We start from the raw sequence: 22336 nt of genomic DNA on the forward strand, positions 1-22336 counted from the left end.
TATGGTGGGATGCTATATGTGTGTTCCATGTAGAAAACTTGTAAGTAATAAATCCAACCATTTTTCTCATGGCCTTTCATATTCTAATATAAAAACACTGTTTTTTAAAATTGACTTTGGAAAAGCATTATAGTAAATATATTACCTACCTATATATCAACAGTTTGCTTAAAAATTACACGATATTCATATCATACACTATACAGAGGTATAAATCCTGTCCTTATAATAAGGTAGAGGAGGTTCATATTTTGTAAAATTGATATTCCAAGTTTATTATTTTTAACTTTACATAACATCTAACATGAATCCTAGTAAATTCTATTCCAAACAAGACAAAAACATAGTTTTTGTATTTTTTATTGGACTTTGATTTGCCCACCTCCCTTTCCACTTCTCCTTGTTCGTTTCCCAGAGTTAGGGGTCTCTCATGTTCTGTCACCCTCACTGATGTTTCCCACTTATTTCATTATTTTTTATAGTCTTTCCTGCTTTGTCAAATATTAGTTGACCATAGAGTTGAGGGCCCATTTCTGGGTTCTCTATTCTGTTCCATTGATCTATGTGTCTGTTTTTGTGCCAGTACCACACTGTCTTGATGACCACAGCTTTGTAGTACAACCCGAAATCCGGCATTGTGATGACCCTGGCTCTGGTTTTCTTTTTCAATATTCCTCTGGCTATTCGAGGTATTTTCTGATTCCACACAAATCTTAAGATGATTTGTTCGAATTCTCTGAAAACAGTCCATGGTATTTTGATAGGGATTGCATTAAATGTGCAAATTGCCCTGGGTAGCATTGACATTTTCACAATATTAATTCTTCCAATCCATAAGCATGGAATATTTTTCCATCTCTTTGTGTCTTCCTCAATTTCTTTCAGAAGTGTTCTGTAGTTTTTAGAGTATAGATCCTTTACCTCTTTGGTTCGGTTTATTCCTAGGTATCTTATGCTTTTGGGTGCAATTGTAAATGGGATTAACTCCTTAATTTCTCTTTCTTCAGTCTCATTGTTAGTGTATAGAAATGCCACTGACTTCTGGGCATTGATTTTGTATCCTGCCACGCTACCAAATTGCTGTATGAGTTCTAGCAATTTTGGGGTGGAGGCTTTTGGGTTTTCTATGTACAGTATCATGTCATGTGCGAAGAGGGAGAGTTTGACTTCTTCTTTGCCATTTTGAATGCCTTTTATTTCTTTTTGTTGCCTGGTGGTGGAGGCTAGGACTTCTAGTACTATGTTGAATAGCAGTGGTGAGAGTGGACATCCCTGTCATGTTCCTGATCTTAGGGGAGAGGCTCCCAGGTTTCCCCACTGAGAATGATATTTGCTGTGAGCTTTTCGTAGATGGCTTTTAAGATGTTGAGGAATGTTCCCTTTATCCTTACACTCTGAAGAGTTTTGATCAGGAATGGATGCTGTATTTTGTCAAATGCTTTCTCTGCATCTATTGAAAGGATCATATGGTTCTTGTTTTTTCTCTTGTTGATATAATTTATCATGTTGATTGCTTTATGGGTGTTGAACCATCCTTGCAACCTGGGAATAAATCCCACTGGGTCATGGTGAATAATCTTCTTAATGTACTATTGGATCCTATTGGCTAGTATCTTGTTGAGAATTTTTACATCCATGTTCATCAGGGATATGGGTTATAATTCTCCTTTTGGGGGGGTCTTTCTCTGGCTTTGGAATTAAGGTGATTCTGGCCTCATAAAATAAGTTTGGAAGTATTCTGTCCCTTTCTATCTTTCAGAACAGCTTTAGCAGAATAGGTATTGTTTCTTCTTTAAATGTTTGATAGAATTCCCCTGGGAAGCCATCTGGCCCTGGACTTTTGTGTCTTGGCAGGTTTTTGGTGACTGCTTCAATTTCCTCCCTGGTTATTGGCCTGTTCAGGTTTTCTATTTCTTCCTGTTCCAATTTTGGTAGTTTGTAGTTTTCCAGAAATACGTACATTTCTTCTAGATTGCCTAATTTATTGGCATATAGCTGCTCATAACATGTTTTTAAAATTGTTTGTATTTCCTTGGTATTGATTGTGATCTCTCCTTTCTCGTTTGTGATTTTATTAATTACAGTCTTTTCTCTTTTGTTTTTAATAAGGCTGGCTAATGGTTTATCTATCTTGTTAATTGTTTCAAAGAAACAACTCCTGGTTTTGTTGATCTGTTCCACAGTTCTTCTGGTCTCTATTTCATTGAGTTCTGCTTGAATCTTTATTATCTCTCTTTTTCTGCTTGGTGTAGGTTTTACTTGCTCTTCTTTCTCCAATTCCTTTAGGTGCAAGGTTAGCTTGTGTATTTGAGGGGTTTTTTTTTCCAATTTTTTGAGGGATGCTTGTATTGTGATGCATTTCCCTCTTAGGACTGCTTGTCCTGTATCCCAAAGATTTTGAACGGTTGTATCTTCATTCTCATTAGTTTCCATGAATCTTTTTAACTCTTCTCTAATATCCTGGTTGACCCTATTTTAATCTTTTGGCAGGATGGTCTTTAACCTCCACGTGTTTGAATTGCTTCCAAATTCCTTCTTGTGATTGAGTTAAGTTTTTTATCTGTCATTTGCAGAAAGTCCCATGTTGAAATCTCCTAATATTAGTGTACTATTATCTAAGTATGTCTTTACTTTGGTTATTAATTGATTGATATAATTGGCAGCTCCCACATTCGGGGCATAAATATTCATGATTGTTAGGGCCTCTTGTTGGATAGACCCTTTAAGTACGAAACAGTGTCCCTCTTTATTCTTACTACAGTCTTTGGGATAAACTTTAATTTATCTGATATGAAGATTGCTACCCCTACTTTCTTTTGAGAACCATTTGAACGGAAATAGTTCTCCAACCTTTAATTTTCAGGCTGTAGGTGTCCTTAGGTCATATGAGTCGCTTGTAGACAGCAAATAGATGGGTCTTGCTTTTTTATCCAGTCTGAAACCCTGCGTCTTTTGATGGGATCATTAAGCCCATTCATATTCAGAGTTACTATTGAAAGATGAATTTAGTGTCATCATAATACCTATTCAGTCCCTGTGTTTGTGGATAATTTCTTTGGGCTTCCTGTTTCTTTTACAGGATTCCCCTTAATATTTCTTGCAGAGCTCGTTTGGTGGTCACATATTCTTTCAGTTTCTGCCTATCTTGGAAGCTCTTTCTCTCTCCTTCTATTCTGAATGAGAGCCTTGCTGGAAAAAGTATTCTTGGTGCAGGTTCTTCTTATTTAGGACCCTGAATATATCCTGCCAGCTCTTTCTGGCCTGCCAGGTCTCTGTGGAGAGGTCTGCTGTTAATCTAATATTTCTCCCCATATAAGGTAGGAATCTCTTGTCTCTTGCTGCTTTAAGGATTTTCTCTTTATCTTTGGAATTTGCAAGTTTCACTATTAGATGTCAAGGTGTTGAACAGGTTTTATTGATTTGGGGGGGGGGGGAATCTCTCTGTTTCCTGGATCTGAATGCCTGTTTCCCTCCCCAAATTAGGGAAGTTCTCAGCTATGATATGTTCAAATATGCTTTCTGGTCCCCTGTCCCTCTCAGTGCCCTCTGGAACCCCAATTAAATGTAGATTTTTCCTTCTGAGGCTGTCATTTATTTCCCTTAACCTTCCCTCATGGTCTTTTAATTGTTTTTCTCTTTTTTCCTCAGCTTCCTTCCTTGCCATCTACTTGTCTTCTATGTCACTCACTCTTTCTTCTACCTAATTAACCCTTGTCATTAGGACCTCCCGTTTGGATTGCATCTCATTTAATTGATTTTTAATTTCGGCCTGATTAGATCTAAATTCTGCAGTCATGAAGTCTCTTAAATCCTTTATGCTTTTTTCCAGAGCCACCAGTAGCTTTATAATTGTGCTTCTGAATTGGGTTTGTGACATCAAGTTGTAATCCAAATTCTGTAATTCTGTGGGAGAGGGTACTGTTTCTAATTCTTTTGTGGTGAGTTCTTCTTTCTAGTCATTTTGCTCAGTGCAGAGTGGCTAAAAACGAGTTGTACTGGAAAAAGGAAGAATAAAAAAAAAAAAAGGAGGAGTATCCTCTGGTTATATATACTGTAAATCCCTTGACTTTCCCTGGAGCTTCCCAGTGCTGCTGGATCAAGAACTTGCTCTTCCCCTGTCCTTCTAGCTGGTCTTCTGGGGGAGGGGCCTGCTGTGCTGATTCTCAGGTGTGTGCACCTTGGAGAGCTGCCCCGCCCCCCGCTTGGTGCATGGCTCAGGGGGAGCTGTTTATCTTGTGAAGCCCCTGTTCCCTGGCAGCCCCCCTCCCAGGCACAGGGTGACACCAGGAGGAACAACAACAGTGGCGGCGGCCAGCTCCCCAGCCCTGGAGTCAGCTCCCCCAGTAACTCCCGCAGCTCCCAGTCCGCAGGGGCCTGGATGCTCCCGGGGGCGGGCCGCTGACCTGGGCCTTCCCAGCCTCCACCTGTTCCAGGGGGAGCACAGGATCCTGGGCTGTGTCCCCCTGCACCCTGGGCTCCAGGGCCTGCGCCACTGGGATCGTGCTCCCAGGGCGTGCAGCCCCTTTGAGTGCCTTTCAGTTCAGGAAGAATCCGGTGCAGATTTTTTAAGTTCCTCTCTCCAGGGCTGGGCTTTTCTGTCCCCAATACTCTTGCCGCCCCACTTAGCCTGGCTCCTCACGGGGGCCCCTTCCCCATTGGAGTCTTTTTTATTTTTTTTTCCACCTTCCTACCTTGTTAGAAGTGCAAACTCTTCTGTCTATAGCATTCCAGTTGTTCTCTCTTTAAATCTCAAGTCGAATTTGTAGGTTCTCAGGATGATTTGAAAGTTATCCAGGTAGGTTGGTGGGGACAGGTGACTTGGGGACCCTACTCCTCCATCTTGCCATGCTCCCTCCAAAAACACATATTTAATGGAAATGAACAAAGATAATAAAAACAATGAGCTATCAGAAATTATAAATCAATCTTTCTCTATTCAAAATGTTATACTACTTAATGTAGCAGTGAGGAAAAACTCACTAAGAACATTATGCCTTTCTAAGAAAACAACTAATTTCATCTAATGCCCTCAAAAATTACATAAGCTATATGTTAGCCTTTACAATTAAGCCAACACAGTTTTGAGGCTAGTGATTTAGCAGCACATCAAAAATAAAATCTTAATAGCATTTATGGTTAGTCAATATAGAAACTATTCATTAATCACAAAAGGAGATTTATCTGGGTCATTTATTGATTCACCCATTCATTGATTTATTCATATTATCACAAACACTACAGAAAGAATACTGAAAGTTCTAAATATCTAGCCAGATTTTAGCATTTTGCTGATTGGGTCAATGCATGCATTAAAATTATAGTACATACTAATCAGCAAGCAATACTTATGTCATGACAAGACTTAATTTTTAGTTTTCAAATCTTTACTGATTTGTTATATAGATATATATACATGTTTACTATAGAACACTTAGAAAATAAATCTTTTTAAAGATTTTATGTATTTATTCATGAGAGACAGAGAGAAAGAAAGGCAGAGACATAGGCACAGGTAGACATAGGTTCCATGCAGGGAGCTCAATGCGGGACTCAATCCTGGGACTCAGTCCTGGGACTCCAGGATCATGCCCTGCCCTGATCATGCAGATGCTCAACCACTAAGCCACCCAGGAATCCCTAGAAAAAAAAATTTAAATAAAGATAGTAATTAAAATAAAGTGATCTACAGTCCTATCACACATATTAGTAAAAAGGTACCCCCTCCACTACAATGCAGATTCCTAAATCAGTTAACATACATATATAGTCCATATCAGAACTTTGTGTTCTGCATCAATGAAATATAAACAAAATACCAGTTGTGGAAATATGAATAAAGGACTTGATCAGGCAATTAAAAAAAAGAGGCTAACCAAATGGCCAATATAAAAAAGATGGCTAACTTCAGTAATCAAGGGGGGAATAAAATTAAAGCAATTTAATATTCTCTGGAATGTCTACATGAAAAAGAGAGAAAGTTCCAAGTGCTGGAAAGGATTTGGAGAAACTGAAACTTGCTTACAGTGCTAGTGGGAGTGTATATTGGTATAATGACTCTGAAAATTGTTAGGCAGGGTTTCCTAAAACTAATTATATGTGTAGCTTATGATTCAGCTATTAATATCATAAATATACTCAACAGAAACAAAATATGTATGTTCACCAAACTCATGTACAATATATAACAGCTCTACTCACAATAGATCTAAACTGAAAATATCCCAAATATCCAATAGTACAATAAATAAATAAATAAATAAATAAATAAATAAATAAATAGCAGTATAGTGATAAACTCTATTCTCTTCAATAATAATGAACATACTAAACCCAAAACTACATGGAAGTGTTTCCAACATAAAACAGTAAAAGTAAAAGTAGATATATTATCAAAGTTCAAACAAGTGAAAGTACCAGGGGGAAAAAAACCATGATGCTCTTCCCTGATTCTGCACCCCCATCTCCTTTATGGAACAAAAGCCTGAAACTTCCAGGATAAGGTCAGCAAATCTTACTGCCCTTTAAAGTACTTTTAAAGGGGATCCCTGGTGACTCAGCAGTCTGGCGCCTGCCTTTGGCCCAGAGCGCGGTCCTGGAGTCCCGGAATCGAGTCCTGCGTCAGGCTCCCTGCATGGAGCCTGCTTCTCTCTCTGCCTGTCTCTCTCTCTCTCTCTCTCTCTCTCTCTGAATAAATAAATAAAATCTTAAATATATATATATATATATATATATATATATATATATATATATATATAAACAAATGTCTCTTAATAGCAGGATGCAAACAAAATAATCCCTCTACACCCTGCGGGAGTAGAAAAATTCTGGGCTGAAACCTACAACTGAGGGAAACGAGTAAGATCACTGAAAAAGTCCCTCCACCCAACAAGAATCTAGGGACATAGGACCTACCTAAGAAGAAAGGAGAGGGGGATCCCTGGGTGGCGCAGCGGTTTGGCGCCTGCCTTTGGCCCAGGGCGCGATCCTGGAGACCCGGGATCGAATTCCACGTCGGGCTCCCGGTTGCATGGAGCCTGCTTCTCTCTCTCTGCCTCTCTCTCTCTGTGACTATCATAAATAAAAAAAGGAAGAAAGGAGAAAGTCTTCCTCTTCCTGTGCGTACCACCAAACTAATGGAGCATCAAGTGACAGCACTCTCCTGCTTGTACAGAAGCAAGAAGATAAAGACCCTCTCTAGCATACAAGTTCAAAGGGAAGATCTAAAGTTGAAGAAAAAGTACATCTTGGAAAAAAAAACCTGTAGCAAACCAGCCCCCACCCTAAATTTAAGGTAAATTTAAGGTAATTCTAAAGGATTTCTAAAAGCTGGGAGGCACAGAAGTTAACCATAGCAACATCACAGACCAAACTCAGTTCAATTCCTGACATACTGGCTCAACATTCCATCCAGAAGCCGAGCAATGTGGACCCATTTCCAGGTATGAAATCTAGTCACTTCAGTCTCTATTATCCTATACAAAGTATCAGTTGTCAACAAGAAACTAAAGGCATAAAGATTTTTTTTAATTCACTTTCAAGAGATAAAATCATCAACAAAATAAGACTTCCTAAATATGAGAACTATAACACAGAAAGTGTAAAGTAACTGGACATACTTGAATAGAAACATACCTGAAGAATATCAGTAGACTCAGCTCAGCACAGAAAAGAATCCGTGAAGTTTAAAGGAGATCAACAGAAAACTCAAACTGAAATATCAACAGGTAAAAAGTAGGGGTGCTTAGGTGACTCAGTCCATCAAGCATCCAACTCTTGAATCCAGTTCAGGTATCAATCTCAGGGTTATGAGTTCAAGCCCCATGTTGGGGCTTCAAAGCAAAACAACTCAGGAAAGAATAGAAAAGAAAAAATAATCTTAGAGGAGAACATCTAAGAGCTCTGAGATGGTATCAACAAGCTGATACATAGGCAATTAGAACCATAAAAGTAGATAGGAAACAAGGAAAAGTAAAAAAATTGAAGAAATAACAGCTGATAGTTTTGAGTTCCAAAAATCTCAATGAACATTAGGCATAAATTATGATAAATGCAGAACACACACACACTTAGACATATCATATTAAAATTCCTCAAAAGCAAAGAAGAAAATATCTTGAAAAAAAGCCAAAGATTAAAGGTAAATAACATAGATAAGGTACAAAGATAAGAATTACAGCAAGCTTATCACCATAAATAATACAAGCCACTTAAAAAATATAGAGACATCTTTAAAATGCTGAAAGAAAAAAAAAGAAACTGTTAATGAGGAATGTACTTCTTTTGTACTTCCATAGTACAAGTATAAGTTTCTACAATAATAGCACAAAAGAAGAGAGGAAAAAATTTGGAATATCCCCTCTTTTAGTCCTCAAAGTACCTATGAAGTGGTTCAATATGATTTGAAGATATGTTCTCATTAGTTAAAGATACATATTATGAATTCTAAGGCCATCTCTGAAAAAAAAAGTGAGAGTTACATATAATAAGGCAACAATGGAGTAAAAATGAAATTACAAAAATTACTCAATCCAAAAGAAGCTATAAAAGAGAAAAAAATACAGTTATCAGACAACACTAATAGAAAATTGTTAGGAGGATGGTAGATTTCAGTCCAGTCATATCAACAACACAATGAAGTAAAAGTGTGGGAGAAGCTATGCATGGAAAAACTAATCAAAATAAAGATGAATAATTATATTTATATATGATAAAATCAATATGCAAGAAATAATAATCTTAAATGCCTATACAGCAACAGAGCTTCACAATCGCTGAGGCAAAATTGATAATACTGAAAGGAGAAATAGAAAAATCCACAGCAGTTGGAGACTTTGACACTCTTCTTTCAGTAACTGAGAGAAAATGTAGATGGAAATTCAGAGAATTTCAGGGAATTCCAACTACAGAGAAGATCTAAGCTATGTCACCTATAAATTTGACTTATTTTCCCTTTAGAGAATACTCCACTAAATAATAGCAGAATATGTATTATTTTCAAAAGCATATGAAACACTTTCCAAGACAACTATTTAAAACCAAATGTCAACAAAATTTAAAAATTGATCTACACAACGTATGTTTTCTAACAATCACAGATTAAAATTAGGAATCAATACCAATAAACTATCTGGAAAATACCCCAAATATTTGAAAATTAATACAATACTAATGGGTCAGGAAAGTCGAAAAGGATATTACAGTTAAATATACTTTGCACCAAATGACAATGAAAAAACGTTAGGTGATGCCAGAAGCTAAAGAAGTGCTTGGGGGAAATTTATACATTAAATGCTTATCTTAGATGAGAGGAAAAAAATCTTAAACCAATATTCTAAAGTTTCCACTCTAAGAAACTTGAGAATAAAAGGGAAAATTAAGTCCCAAGCAAGTAGAAGAAAAAAAAATAAGTAAAAGCAGAAGTCAATGAAAACGAGGGCAATAAAAAATTGGAAAAAATCCATAAAACACTTGTTCTTTGATGGAGAGGAATGGGGGAGAGAAGATTGGTAAAACTGGTAAATCTCTAGCCAAGCAAACCGAGAGAGAGAGAGAGAGAGAGAGAATCACATTACACATACATACATTATGAATGTCAGAAATTAAAGAGAAAATATCATGACATTAATAGGAACACTACAAACACTCTACACTCATAAAATCCACCACTTAGATAAAATAGTGAAATTCTCTGAAAGATCCAAACTCCAAAATCTCACTGAAGAATTAGATAAATGGAATATTCCTAAATTTATTACAGTAATTGAATTTATACTGGAAAACTCCCCAACAAAGCAAGCTGCAGGCCACATGGTTTTATTCCTGAATTTTCATCAACTGATCAATATACTACCTTGTTTTAGTGTGTTTCTGTTTTATGAACCCTTATTTAATACATATTTTTCATCCATTGACACTGGACTCCCTGACCAGCAGCAGGATTCTTCTGCCCTGAGCAAAGCTTCTCTCTCATGTGTTTCTTCTTTAAGTCCTAACACTTAGGAACACCAGACATCATTTCAGCAGTACACTAAGGGGGCATTTGAAACAGTAAAATCTCTAAATAAAAAGCACAAAAATGTGAGTAACATGAAAATAAACAGACCAGGAAAATGCTGCTTGTTTGCAGTATGAGAGCTGAGACAGAAAAGCAAAGTAACACCTTGTCTGACCTCTGCTGGGACCATGCACACTGGGGGACTCAAACTTTTTGCTGTTCTGTGCATGTCTGCAAATGTTGCAAAAGCACCATGAATATTGATTTTGGGGTTAGAGACAAATTTTACCAAGTAGGCAAATTCACAAACACAGAATCTACAGATAATGAGGATTGACTGTAATTCACCATATCAACAGAATAAGAAGAAAAACTCTGTTATTATCTCAATAGATGGAGAAAAAGCTTTTGAAAAATTCAACACCCCTTCATGATAAAGCTTTGAGCAAACTGGTAATAGAAAGGAACGTCGTCAAGTTGATAAAGGGCACCTACTAAAAAAACTACGGCTCAGATTATACTTAATGGTAAAAGGCTAAATATTTCCCTTCCCTATGATTGGAAACCAGACAGGGATTTCTGCTTTCACATCTTTTCATCAACATCTTATTGGCTGTCCTACTTAGCATAATAAAGCAGGACAAAAAAAAGACACACAGATTAGAAAAAAGAAATACAACTGTCCTTATTCTCAGAAAACAAGACTGTCTACCTAGAAAACTCCAACTCTTTTTTATCTTATTTTATTTAAATGCAATTAATAAACATATAGTGTATCATTAGTTTCAGATGTAGTTTAATTATTCATCAATTGCATTTGTATTTGAGTTCTTTCCAGTTTTTGAATGGATGCTTGTATTGCGATGTATTTCCCCCTTAGGACTGCTTTTGCTGCATCCCAAAGATTTTGAACGGTTGTATCTTCATTCTCATTAGTTTCCATGAATCTTTTTAATTCTTCCTTAATTTCCTGGTTGACCCTTTTATCTTTTAGCAGGATGGTCCTTAACCTCCATGTGTTTGAGGTCCTTCCAAACTTCTTGTTGTGATTTAGTTCTAATTTCAAGGCATTATGGTCCGAGAATATGCAGGGGACAATCCCAATCTTTTGGTATCGGTTCAGACCCGATTTGTGACCCAATATGTGGTCTATTCTGGAGAAAGTTCCATGTGCGCTTGAGAAGAATGTGTATTCAGTTGAGTTTGGATGTAAAGTTCTGTAGATATCTGTGAAATCCATCTGGTCCAGTGTATCATTTAAAGCTCTCGTTTCTTTGGAGATGTTTTGCTTAGAAGACCTATCAAGTATAGAAAGAGCTAGATTGAAGTCACCAAGTATAAGTGTATTATTATCTAAGTATTTCTTCACTTTGGTTAATAATTGATTTATATATTTGGCAGCTCCCACATTCGGAGCATATATATTGAGGATTGTTAAGTCCTCTTGTTGAATAGATCCTTTAAGTATGATATAGTGTCCCTCTTCATCTCTCACTACAGTCTTTGGGGTAAATTTTAGTTTATCTGATATAAGGATGGCTACCCCTGCTTTCTTTTGAGGACCATTCGAATGGTAAATGGTTCTCCAACCTTTTATTTTCAGGCTGTAGGTGTCCTTCTGTCTAAAATGAGTCTCTTGTAGACAGCAAATAGATGGGTCCTGCTTTTTTATCCAGTCTGAAACCCTGCGCCTTTTGATGGGGTCATTAAGCCCGTTCACATTCAGAGTTACTATTGAGAGATATGAGTTTAGTGTCATCATGATATCTATTCAGTCTTTGTTTTTGTGGACTGTTCCACTGAACTTCTTCTTAAAGGGGAATTTTAAGAGGCCCCCTTAAAATTTCTTGCAGAGCTGGTTTGGAGGTCACATATTCTTTTAGTTGCTGCCTGTCTTGGAAGCTCTTTATCTCTCCTTCCATTTTGAATGAGAGCCTTGCTGGATAAAGTATTCTTGGTTGCATGTTCTTCTCATTGAGGACCCTGAATATATCCTGCCAGCCCTTTCTGGCCTGCCAGGTCTCTGTGGAGAGGTCTGCTGTTACCCTAATACTCCTCCCCATAAAAGTCAGGGATTTCTTGTCTCTTGCTGCTTTAAGGATCTTCTCCTTATCTTTGGAATTTGCAAGCTTCACAATTAAATGTCGAGGTGTTGAACGGTTTTTATTGATTTTAGGGGGGGATCTCTCTATTTCCTGGATCTGAATGCCTGTTTCCCTTCCCAGATTAGGAAAGTTTTCAGCTAGAATTTGTTCAAATACATATTCTGGCCCTCTGTCCCTTTCGGCGCCCTCGGGAACCCCAATTAAACGTAGGTTTTTCTTCCTCAGGCTGTCGTTTATTTCCCTTAATCTATCTTCATGGTCTTTTAATTGTTTGTCTCTTTTTTCCTCAGTTTCCCTCTTTGCTGTCAACTTGTCTTCTAGGTCACTCACTCGTTCTTCCACCTCGTTAACCCTCGTCGTTAGGACTTCTGGTTTGGATTGCATCTCATTCAATTGGTTTTTAATTTCTGCCTGATTAGCTCTAAATTCTGCAGTCATGAAGTCTCTTGAGTCCTTTATACTTTTTTCTAGAGCCACCAGTAGCTGTATAATAGTGCTTCTGAATTGGCTTTCTGACATTGAATTGTAATCCAGATTTTGTAACTCTGTGGGAGAGAGGACTGTTTCTGATTCTTTCTTTTGAGGTGAGGTTTTCCTTCTAGTCATTTTGCTCAGTGCAGAGTGGCCAAAAGCAAGTTGTATTGGGAAAAAGAGAAAAAGAGAGGAGAGAAAGAAGGAAAGAAAAGAGAAGAGAAAAAAAAGGGAAGAAAAAGAAAAAAAAACGAAAAAAAAAAAAAAAAAAGAAGAAAAAGAGAAAGAAAAAGAAAGGAGAAAAAAAGGGGGTGGGGAAGGAAACAAATCAAAAAGCAAAACAAAACAAAAACAAAAACAAAAACAAAAACAAAACAAACAAACAAAAAAAGAACCACCGGGGAGTATCTTCTGATTCTGTGTACTTTAAGTCCCTTGGCTTCTCCTGGAAGTTGTCAGTCTTGCTGGTGTTCTGGGGGAGGGGCCTGTTGTGCTGGTTTTCAGGTGTTAGCAGTTGGGGGAGCCGCTGTGCCCCTGCCTGGTGCAGGGCTCGGTGGGGGTTGTTTACCCCGTGAGGCCGCAGGAGGAACAGCCCCAGTGGGGGGGCAGCTCTGGAAACCTGGATTCAGCTCCGGCAGGAACTCCGTCTGCAGGGCCTGGAGGCTCCGGGGCGGGGCCGCTGATCTGCTCAGCTGGGGCAGGAGCGTCCTCGCTGTCCTGGGCCCTCCCGGCCTCTGCCTGTCCCGGGGGAGGCCGGATCCTGGGCTGTGTCCCGGCGCCCTGTGCTCCGGAGCCTGCGCTGGTGGATTCGCGCTCCCGGGCCGCGCAGCCCCCTCCGCGGAGCCGCCGCCCGAGCCCCTCCGAGCTGCTCCTGGAACCGCGCAGCCCCCTCCGCACGGAGCCTCTTCTTCTGCCCGAGCCCCTCCGAGCTGCTCCCGGGGCCCCGCAGCCCCCTCCGCGGAGCCGCCGCCCGAGCCCCTTCAGCTGCTCCGGGTCCCGCCGGGTCCCGCCGTGCGCGCTGCAGCCCTTAGGGAGCTCGGCGCACTCTCCTGGGCGCGCAGTTGCTGTTACTGTCCCCGGGAGCCCGAGGGCATCCCCGCCCTCCTGGGTCCTGCTCCACCTCCCCGCGAGCCCCTTTCCGCCCGGGAAGGTCGGTGCAGCTCCTGCGTCTCCGGGACGGGGCTCTCCTGTCCTGGGGACACTCGCCCCGGCCTCAGCCCGGCTCCTCGCGGGGCCCCTCCCCCTTGGAGGCCTTTGTTCCTTTATTTCTTTTTCCCCGTCTTCCTACCTTGATAGATGCGCGAACTCTTCTCACTGTAGCATTCCAGCTGGTCTCTCTTTGAATCTCAGGCCGAATTCATAGATTTTCAGGATAATTTGAAGGTTTTCTAGGTAGTTTGGTGGAGACAGGTGATTTGGAGACCCTACTCCTCCGCCATCTTGCTCCTCCCCCCATCAATTGCATGTAACACCCAGTGCTCATTAGATCACATGCCCTTCTTAATGAATCTTAAAAAAAAAAAAAAAGTAATGCTAAAAAGCAAGTTTATCATGGTTGCAGGATATAAGGACAATATGAAGAGAGCAATTTTGTTCTATATAGTAGCAATGAACAATTGGAAATTGAGATAAAAGTAAACTTTACAGTGGCACCAAATATAACACAGGTATAAATCTTACAAAGTATGTGCAAATCTTCATGCTTAAAATTATAAAGGTCTAATTGAGGACATCAAATAAAACTTAAATTAGTTGAGCAATATATACCATGTTCCTGGAGTTAAAAATTCAACAGTCTTAATATGGCAATTCTCCCCAAGTTCATGTACAGTATAAATTTCAATCAAAATTTCAACAATTCTTTAATAGAAGAATAGACAAGTTGTTTCTAAAAGCTGTATGTGAGGGCAAAGAAACTAGAAGAGCCAAAACAATTCTGAAAAAGAATAAATTTGGAGTACTTACACAACCCGATTTCCATTCCGACCATAAAGATCAAGACAGTGTGGTCTCTGGTTTGAGGGGGAGAGGGGAAGGACATCAAGAGAGCACACTAAAAAGTCCAATAATATATCCACCTATATACAGGCAATTAATCTCCACAAAGATGCAAAATAATTTCGATACAGAAAGGATTTTCTGTTTAACGTGTGGTTCCAGCATATACAAAAGAATGACTCTCTCTCATCATACGTCACATTCAACACAGTAAATTTAACCAAAATGGCCATTGACATAAATTAAAAACCCTAAAACCATAAAAATATATGATGCCTGATATAATCAAATAATCTATATCCTTTTTGATTCTTTGTTGTGGAATTATACCCTCAATACTTGAGATTTTTTTTTTTTTTAATCACCAAAAATTTTGCCTTTGTCTATTTCTCCATTAAGTCTGTCAGGGTGTTTTTTTTTTTTCCTAACTTTATTTTATCTTATTCTAAGTTTTTACTTAAATTCCCATTAGTTAACAAATAGTGTAATATTAGTTTCATGTGTACAATGTAGTGATTCAACACTTCCACACAACACCTTGTCCTCATCGCAGCAAGTGCGTTTAATCCCCATCATTTGTAAGTTTGTCACTTTTTGATTTGTGTATTTTGAAATTCTGTTATTAAGTGCATAGACATTTATAAATTATTATAATTCCTCAATATGTGAACATTCCTTTAGGAAATGTGCCTTTTTGTCTCTTGTAACCCTTCTCATCTTGAAGTCTTTTCCTACATAAATATAACAACTCCAGCTTCTCTGATCTTACAGTTTGCATAGTATATGTTTTGTCTTCCTTGTAAATTCACCCTATCTGTGTCTTTGTGTCCAACTCTCTTGCAGACAACATCCAGCTGCTTTCTGGTTCTTGTTTTCTTGCCCATCTGAAAAAGTCTCTTTTTGCCCATCCCCCATCCCCTCGGGCAACCATCAGTTTGTTCTCTGCATTTATAGATCTGCGTCTGCTTTTTGTTTGTTTGTTTAGATTACACAGTATAAGTGAAATCATATGGTAATTGATTTTCTGGCTTTTTTTTTTTTTTCTGACTTATTTCACTTAATACAACCCTCTCTAGGTCCATGCATGTTGTCTCAAGTGGTGAGATCTCATTCTATTTTTATGGCTGAGTCATATTCCATTTTACTGAAAAACAGTCTTTTGATTGGAGTGTTTTGCCCACTTTACCTGAAGGTGTACTCAGATAGTTGTATTTAAGTCATTTTGCTATTTTTCGATTTGCCACCTATTTATTTCTGTCTGTTCTTTCTCCTTTTCTGCTTTCTTTTATGTTAAATTATTTTGAGTATTCCATTTTTTCTTTGACCTACTAGCTTTAATTCTTTGCATTTTAGTATTAGCAAGGTATTACAACATCCATCATTAATTTAGTGCAAAATTCTTGGAGTTAATGTTTAATTATTTAAGTTAAATATTAGAAATTTGGAACAATACTTCTATAGTTATTCCATATTCCTTGTGTTATTGTTATCATACATACTACATCTATTTTGTCTATTTTATAAGCCCGATATTCAGCTATAACTTTAGCTCTAGGCCACCACCCACCTTTTAAAATACTTTAGAAAAAGAAAAATGTAATATTTTGTATTTACCAACATATTTATTTCCTGTGTACTTTATTTCTTTTAAATCTGAGTTACCATTAGTGTCCTTTCCCTTCAGTCTAAAGCACCTCACCTAAAAATTTAGAGGCAGTATGCTAGATTCAGTGGATATAAAATTATTAATGGACAATTTCAACAACTTGAACATGTCTTCTCAATATTTTATGGACCGTTGTAACTGCTAAGAAGTCAATCATTAACTATACTGCTATTCCCTTGCATGTAATTTGTTATACTTTTCTAGCTGCTTTCAATATTTTTCCCCATCATTGACTTTCAGTAGTTTGATTAAAATACACCTACCTGGGACGTTCTGTTTTCGTCCTGCTTGAGTTTTATTAAAAATTCTTGAATCTTCATTTTTTAAATTTCCCCCAACTCATTTGGGAAGATTTTGGCTATTATAACTTCAAGATTCTCTGGAACACTTGAGACTCTCTCCCTTCCTCTCCTTCTTCCCCTCCTAGGACATAAATTACACATATATTGGACTGTTGGATATTGTTCCACAGCTCCCTAAGGTTCTGCTTAGTTTTTTTTTTTTTCAATAAACTTCCGTTATTCACATTAGGTGATCTTTATTGATCTAATCTCAAGTTTACTAATGTTTTTTCTACCACCTCCAAATATAGAGCCTACCCATCAATTTTTCCTTTTAATTATTGTACTTTACAGGTCTAGATTTTTTTTCAATTGATTCTGTTTTTGTATTGATAGTTCCCCTAACTCTTCAATTTTTCCTGTATTATTTGAGCATATTTGCCTTTAATTTTTTAACACATTATAATAACTGTTTTGATATCTTCATTTGCTAAAGCTAGTTTCTGGACCCACTAAAAGTCAACTTCTACTGTTTTTTTGTTTTGTTTTTTGTTTTTGTTTTTGCGTAGGTCACATTTTCCTGTTGTTTTGACAGGTCTAGTAATTTTTAGTTAAAAATGACAGTGTACATATTGCAATCTGTATCCATCTTCTGAGGACTGTTTTTTGTTGCTTCCTTTGTTTTCTGTATTTTATTGTTGTTCTAATACACAATGACCTATTCCAGATTCAAAGTGTAAACTTGGTCTACAGTACATTTTGCAACAGGTGATACCTCTGCTTGATTTTTATAAATTCCCAAAGCTACATTTTTTTAGCCTGAGAGTGCCCCCTGCATCTGCAAGTTGAGCAGTTAGCCAAGCCAAGGATTTGAGCAGGGTATAGACATGGATTGGAGGCCTCACTGTATAGGATCGCATGGCTTAAGTGATCCCTTCAAGTTTCAGCTGCTCCTCAGTTTCAGGTCCTGTCCACTGATGCCTCAAGCCCACAATACTTCAGCTGCCTGCCACCTAGCTGTGCATACTTTGGGAAAGGTACTCAGTTAAAATAGCAACAAACACAGAGCTCATCCAGTGCAGTTCTGTCTTTCAAGGTTCAGTTTCTTCTTCAATCTCTATTTGTTTAGGGGTAGTCCCTCTAGGCTCTTCCCTGCACATGTGTAGTTTAGTATCAGGGATTTAGGCAATATACACTAGATTTTGGATCTCATCCATTCTGTAATTCTCACAAGATTTCCCTCTTAAATTTACAGCAATCCTTCCAGGCCTCAACTGGTTCTTTGAGTTTTTTTGCTTTGTTTTGTTGTCATCTCCACCCACAAACATGTAGTTTTCTGCTGCCATAGACATAGTGGTTGAGAAGAACATGCAGGAAAAATAATTACAAATGCTCAATTTCTACCTTGTATAGTTACAATTTTTCAAGAGTAAACTCTTCTCCATTTTTACATAATTTAAAATGTTTTCCAGTGCTTCTATCATTTTTTGTACAGATTTTACAACTGCAAAAAATAAATAAAATAAAATAAAAGATTTTACAACTGCTATTTCCAAAGAGTTTGCATTAACAGTTAATTCTATTGCCAATACTCTAAAGAGCATTTAAAGTGTTATTGTTTTCAGTTTTATTACAGAAACAAAACATGTTTATTATAATAAATTTAGCAAATATAGGCATATGAAGAAAAGGAAATGAAAATTACTTATAATCTAACTATCTGAAGGTAACCATCGATAATATTTTTTTAAGATTTATTTATTTATTTTTATTTATGATAGACACAGAGAGAAAGAGGCAGAGACACAGGAGGAGAGAGAAGCAGGCTCCATGCCAGGAGCCCGACGTGGGACTCGATCCTGGGACTCCAGGATCGCGCCCTGGGCCAAAGGCAGGCGCCAAACCGCTGAGCCACCCAGGGATCCCCTAACCATTGATAATATTTTAATAACACTATAATACTATTGATAATATTTCTATCATTTCTGCAATGAGATTATTGCATAAGATTGCCAGTTTTCAACCGTAAACATTCCTGAAAGATATGCAAAAGTCATTATTAAGAATGACTTTTATGTTATAAGATACCAAACTTAGATCTATTTAAAGAACAATAAAGAAATATTATGAGCAACTTCATACTCAAAAGAGTGACGGCCTCAAGAAAATGGCCAAATACCTTTAAGGAAATAAATTACCAAACTTTCAAAATCTGTGGGGAGAAGAAGTAATCAGTTTTAGATGTTTATACAACTGAGTATCCATCTGGAAGTTTATGGAGAAAAATCAGGGCTGCATTAATAGATTTTAAAGTCACCACTATCTAGATAAAACTGGATGGAGACCATATACTGTTAGCCTTTGTAGGGCATGTGGAAGAATTTTGTCTTTATTCCCAAAGCAATAGAAGCCACTGGCAAGTTTTATGCAAGAAGTTGACCTAAGGCTTGTCTTTTGAGAGGTTCAGTAACTACACCACAAACACCTTAACAGGGGAGAGAGAGAATTGCAGGGAAATAAATCTTATAACTATTTCAGTAGGTCAGATGAAAATGATGGCCTACAGTGCTTTTGAATAAAGTAGGAAGATTTATGAGCTATTAAGAAGGTAAAATCAGAAGGGTTTGTTGATGGATTTGATGTTTAGAATGAAAAACAGTTTCTTCTGGCCTGTGTAACTACATATGAGATTGCCATTCACTGGACTAAGGAAAGTGCAAACCATACGTTCATTTTTTAAATTTATATCTACTTGGAAAGTGTGTAAGCCTTAAGAGAAATTTTTTCTTTTACATTTAAAACATTTGATCTCAAAATTAACATAAATAGAGAAGGAACATATCTCACATAATAAAGGCCATATACAATAAGCCCTCAGCTAACATCATGCTTGATGATGAAAAGCTGAAAGCTTTTCCCCTAAGATTAGGAACAAGGCAAGGATGCCCACTCACTACTTTTACTCAACAGTGTTGGAAGTCCTAGCCAATTAGGCAAAAAAAGAAAAAAGGAAAAAGAAAGAAAGAAAGGGCATCCAAGTTGGTAAAGAACAAGTAAAACTGTCACTATTTGCAGAAGACATAATACCATATATAGAAACCCTAAAAACTTACCAAAAAATAATTAGAACTCATAAATGAATTCAGCAGTTGCAGGATACAAAAATCAATATGCAGCAATCTGTTATGCTTCGCTAATAACTAACTAGCAAAAAGAGAAATTCAGCAAATAATCCCATGCACAGGGACAGCTGGGTGGCTCAGTGGTTTAGTGCCTGCCTTTGGCCCAGGGCGTGATCCTGGGGTCCCTGGATTGAATCCATCAGGCTCCCTGCATGGAGCCTGCTTCTCCCTATGCCTATGTCTCTGCCTCTCTCTCTCTCTCTCTCTGTCTCTCATGAATAAATAAATAAAATATTAAAAGAATAATAATCCCATGCACAATTGCATCAAAAGGAATAAAATACCTAGGAATAAATCTAACCAAGGAGTGAAAGACCTGTCCTTTGAAAACTGTAAGATATTGATGAAAGAATTTGAGTATGACACAGATAAATGGAAAGGTATTTCATGCTCATGGATTGGAAGAATACATTAATAGGTCTGTGATACCCAAAGAAATATACAGGTTTAATGTAATCCTTATCAAAATACCAATAACGGTTTTCACAGAACTAAAACAAATAATCCTAAAATTTGTATGGAACTGTAAAAGACCCCAAAGAGCCCCAATAGTTCTTCTTGAAAAAAATAACAAATCTGAAGTTATTACAGTCTCATACTTCAAGATATACTATAAAGCTCTAGTAATTAAAACAGATATGGGAACAAAAATAGACATAGAGATCAATAAAACAAGATAGAAAGCCCAGAAATAAACCCATGTATATTCAGTCATTTAATCTACAACAAAAAAGGCAAGAATATACACTAAGGAAAGGATTATTTTTTAATAAGTTGTGTTGGGAAACTGGACAGCCACGTGCAACAGAATGAAAAAGGACCACTATCCTACAACATACACAAAATAAACTCAAAATAAAAGATGACCTAAATGCAATATCTAAAACTCCTGAAAGGAAACATAGGCAGTAAACCCTTGGACATTGGCCTTAGCAACATTTTTCTGGATAGATCTCCCCAGGCAAGGGAAACAAAAGCAAAAAATAACAATTAGGACTACATCAAACTAAAAATCTTCTGCAAATTGAAGGAAACCATGAACAAAATGAACAGACAACCAACTGAATGGGAAAAGATATTTGCAAATATATTCAGTAAGAATTTAAAGTCCAAAATACATAAAGAACTCCTATGACTCAACATGAAAAGAAAATCTGATTAAAATTGGGCAGAGGACCTGAATAGACATCTTTCAAAGAAGACATCTTTCAGAAGCCAACAGGCACCTGAAAAGATGTTGAGCATTACCAATCTTTGGAGAAACACAAATCCATATCACAGTGCGGTATCATCTCACACCTGTCAGAATGCCTAGTATCAAAGATACAAGAAATACTAAATGTTGAGGAGGATCTGGAGAAAAAAAAGAACCCTTGTGCACTGTTGGTGGGAATTTGAATTGGTGCAGCCCCTTTGGAAAACAGTACAAAGGAAGACGAGTGAAATGAGTTAAGGAGTTTAATAAGTAAAAACATAAGGAATATAGTCCATAATGTTGTAATAACTCTGTATAGTGACAGATAATAACTACACTTATCATGGTGATCATTTAACAATGTATAGAAGTGTCAAATCATTATATTGTACACTTGAAACTAATATGTCAACCATTTGTCCATTAAAAATAAAAACTATAACAAAAAACTGAAAAAAATTAACATGAATATCCTGTCTAGACACATGAGACTAACAAAGGCACTCCAGTTGCCTAGTAATATTGTCATACCTTTTAAAACATGATTACAAAGAATCATGCTAATATTGTCACACCTGTCTCTACCTCAAATTTTCCCACACTAAATTGTCAGTGTAATTTCAGCTCCCGGTAAACAACCTAGCCTATTTCTGAGTCTTAGTCCTTCCATAAGTTTTAAAACTCCTTCAGCTTCTGACACTAAGTGATCATATTTATTGCTGTTTACGTGGCCCACCTTAAAAGTTTCATGTGTTACTGGATGAAATATGCAGAATGATGACCTACTGGGGGGACACCTGGGTGGCTTAGTCTGTTAAGCCTCTGCCTTGGCTCAGGTCATGATCTCAGGGTCCTGAGATCAAGCCCTGCATAAGACTCCTTTCTCAGCGGGGAGTCTGCTTCTCTCTCCCCATCTATCTGCCTCTCCCCCTGCTTGTGCTCTTTCTGTCTCTCTCTCTCTCAAATAAATAAATAAAATTTTGAAGTGACCTATTGCTACAAGAAAAATTTTAAAACAGGTCTTTCTAGCATGTAAATAATTATAATAAGCATTGAGTATTAATAATATTTAGCATAAAACTTTTGGCAAATTCATTTATTTTCTCTTAAAACACTGATAGCATTTTGTAATTGTTGCTCTGTGTTATATTGATTTTTGTGACAATATCTAATTGCTTTCTCATTTCTCTAAAAAAAGTCATTCATTCTGGTGGATATCATATAAATAAAAGTGCATTTCACAAAGCAACGCTAACAATTAGTTCAAATAGAAAATTTAAAGTTAGAAGACTACAGAGGACAAATACGTATCCTGTAATATTAAAGATAACCATTTAGTAAGTATTAAATTATAAAAATACAAGCCATACTAAAGTTACTCAAATGTGAACCATGGACTACATAGCAGTTATCAGTCATATATCATTATGTGATACATCTCACA

At 37.4% G+C, this 22336-nt stretch overlaps 1 long non-coding RNA gene across 1 annotated transcript; it reads right to left on the reverse strand.

Moving 5' to 3' along the window:
- Nucleotides 1-344: 344 nt before the first annotated feature.
- Nucleotides 345-8126, reverse strand: LOC125755538 (uncharacterized). The gene is made up of 3 exons (XR_007412254.1): nucleotides 7633-8126; nucleotides 4692-4852; nucleotides 345-3995 (listed from the first exon to the last, which is right to left on the reverse strand). It is a non-coding gene; the product is annotated as an uncharacterized LOC125755538 (long non-coding RNA).
- Between the last annotated feature and the right edge of the window lie 14210 nt (nucleotides 8127-22336).

This window comes from Canis lupus, chromosome 8 (genome assembly GCF_003254725.2).
Source record: "Canis lupus dingo isolate Sandy chromosome 8, ASM325472v2, whole genome shotgun sequence".
Lineage (NCBI taxonomy): Eukaryota > Metazoa > Chordata > Mammalia > Carnivora > Canidae > Canis > Canis lupus.